We start from the raw sequence: 2,983 nt of genomic DNA, 5'->3' as shown, positions 1-2,983 counted from the left end.
TGATAGTAACTGAGGGGAAAAATCATTTCATGTCCATGCCGGAGAAAATAGGATCATATATATTTGGACAAAATGAAAGAATCCATATCCTACAAACCATATTTTTAGGATAATCAGAGACATTTCCCATTTCCTAAGCTACCCAAACTTCTTGCAGCTAAACAAATTGCCTTGAACCATGGCTTTTGAACAGGTCAACTCTCTAGTAATGATTTCATCTCATCTTGCTCTTGGAGTGTTCTATAAGTGTACCACACTACCATCGTATGCCCGCCACAGATGCAGTCCCTTCTTCCCACAGCCATAGAAATCAGACATGTTGTCTGTGCCTGCCCTATACCCTCTACCCAGAATGCTCTGGTGTAAGCCACACCTCTTCCTAGAATCTTGTTTTCTTTGAATCCAGCCTTCACACTTTCTTCCCATATGAAACCCCTGATATCCATCCTTTGGCTTGCTTTATCTTGAATTGTGATCACTTTCTGTGTTAGTGTGACTTCTGTTATATGGAAATAATATGCCTTCCCAGTGAGAAGGCATCCCACACACTTAACAGATTAATAAAGGGCTAGGTGGTAGTGGCATACACAGTTAATCCCAGCATCCAGGGGTAAAGAAAGGCAAGTGGATCTCTGAGTTCAAGACCAGTGTCTACAAAGGAAGTTCAAGGACAGACAGGGCTACACAGAGAAACCCTGTCTTGAAAAGCCAAAAGCAAACAAACAAACAAAAAAACCAAGACAGAGAAAGAAGTGGAGCACTGTTTACTGGGGGTAGGGGCGGAGCATGCTACCTGCTGTGGCAAATACTTAAAGAAGAGCTGACCTCAGAGAGAAGATTCTACTAACTTATATATACCTTAGGCTTGTGCTTTTATACACACTGTCATCCTTAAATCTGATTTAGGTCTGAGCCCCAGGTTATATTGTCAACAATTTGAACAGAGACAGGAGACGGTTACTGGGGCAGATGGGAAATGTACACAGCAAAGATAATGCCAGAATTATTTCTTAAGTACATGGTTGAGGTTTAGTCTGTTGCTATGTATTGTAATGCTAAATTCTGTACCCAAAGTTCTAGGCAGTAACCAGCTTTTGTTGTGCAAACCTTGTTCCTTAATTTTTTTTTGTTTTTGTTTTGTTTTTGTTTTTCGAGACAGGGTTTCTCTTTATAGCCCTGGCTGTCCTGGAACTCACTCTGTAGACCAGGCTGGCCTCGAACTCAGAAATCCACCTGCCTCTGCCTCCCAAGTGCTGGGATTAAAGGCGTGCGCCACCACTGCCCGGCTTCCTTGTTAAATAAGAATGGCCACAGAGAATGACTAGAGGGATTAGAGATAGGTGGATTTTGAGTTATCTGGTTGGTGGGGAGAATGAGGAGGAGAGAAGAGAAGGAGCCATGAGAGGGGATGGACCATGAGCACATGGCCAGGAGAAACAGCAAGGATTTGAGGAACATCGCCAGGGAAGTAACCAGGCCTGCAGTTAGAAAAGTAGATTAGGGTTTACCCCCCAGTAATTGTCAAAGCCAAATAAAATAACTGCAGTCTGAGTCTCATTTATTTGTAAGCCATACATGGGTAACTTTAAATCCGTTCAGCTACAGTACAACAGTGTTGTTCTTGTTGAATAGTTATTTCCTGGGTTCGTCTTGCCTACACGGCAGAACTGTGCTTTTCTCAAGAGAAGGACTGGGGTTTTATGGCAGACTAGGACTTACATTGGCTGTAACCCTGAACTGCCCCCTTGAGCTGCCTGTTACAGGCATGATCTTTGGGATGGGCCTGATAGCTTGTCAATCCTGGTGAACAAATATTTACATCCCAGCATCGTAAATGTTGCTTATGTCTGACAGGCCTGGCTAACACTACTTACCTTTGGGGCGTTTGGTAAGCAGCTCTCCCTTAGCTACATTCTGCTTAGTGTGATTTAATTCTCCTAAGTGAATCTATTAACATCTATTCCGTTACTTTGAGTGTCTCCTACATCAATTCAAATAACAAGACCTTTTCAGTCTCACTGCCTGGATCCATCAAGGTTAAGACCTGACAATATTTCACCAGGATGGTTTTAATGCTATTTAAACTTATCCTAGTTCCTCTTCTGCTCAGGAACCCTTCATTACTTCCTGGTTAAAGTTCATCTCTTACCTAACACACTCAAATATCTCATGCTCCAGTCCACTGGCCTTTCCAGCTGTGTCCCCACCCTTTCTTCTCCACCCACAGCTTTATGTATTTATTTACTCACTCACTTACCTACTTACTTACGTACTTACTTGCGTACGTACTTACTTACGTACTTACGTACTTACTTACGTACTTACTTACGTGCATACTTACATACTAACTTACATACTTACGTACTTACTTACGTACTTACTTACGTGTATACTTACGTACTTACATACTTACGTACTCACGTACTTACTTTCATACTTACGTACATACTTACGTACTTACTTACGTACTTACTTATGTACGTACTTACGTACTTACTTACATACGTACTTACGTACTTACTTACGTACTTAACGTTATTTTTGTGGTGTTGATGATTAAACCTAGGGCCTCATACACGATAAGCTAATGTTTATCTTGACCCCATCCACTGCTTTAACCCTGGTCTCATGACGTCCCTTGTTCATGGAACCTGTCATGAGAGTTCATACCTCTTTCATGCCATTTCTAGAATGAACTCTTGTGCCTTGTTATTCTAGCTAATCTCTTTTTTAAAAACCTGCTCCTGGTTCAGTCCCCTCGTCTGTATCTCTGAACACATTTTTCTTACCACCTCTTGGCCCATTTGGTAAGCACTTGTTCACTCCAGAGCAGGAGTTTGCCTTTTTTGTGCTGGTTTACCTAATACCCAACACTGTAACTGTTACCTAAAGAGAAGGAACCATCCATACTGAATGCACCAGAGAAGACTGCCTGGACATGGATTTAAGCCAACAGAAAGTCTTTATTAGCTGCTTGATGCCT

Source organism: Grammomys surdaster, unplaced genomic scaffold (assembly GCF_004785775.1).
Source record: "Grammomys surdaster isolate TR1022 unplaced genomic scaffold, NIH_TR_1.0 135, whole genome shotgun sequence".
NCBI lineage: Eukaryota > Metazoa > Chordata > Mammalia > Rodentia > Muridae > Grammomys > Grammomys surdaster.
Note: the sequence above shows the minus strand (reverse complement) of the source record.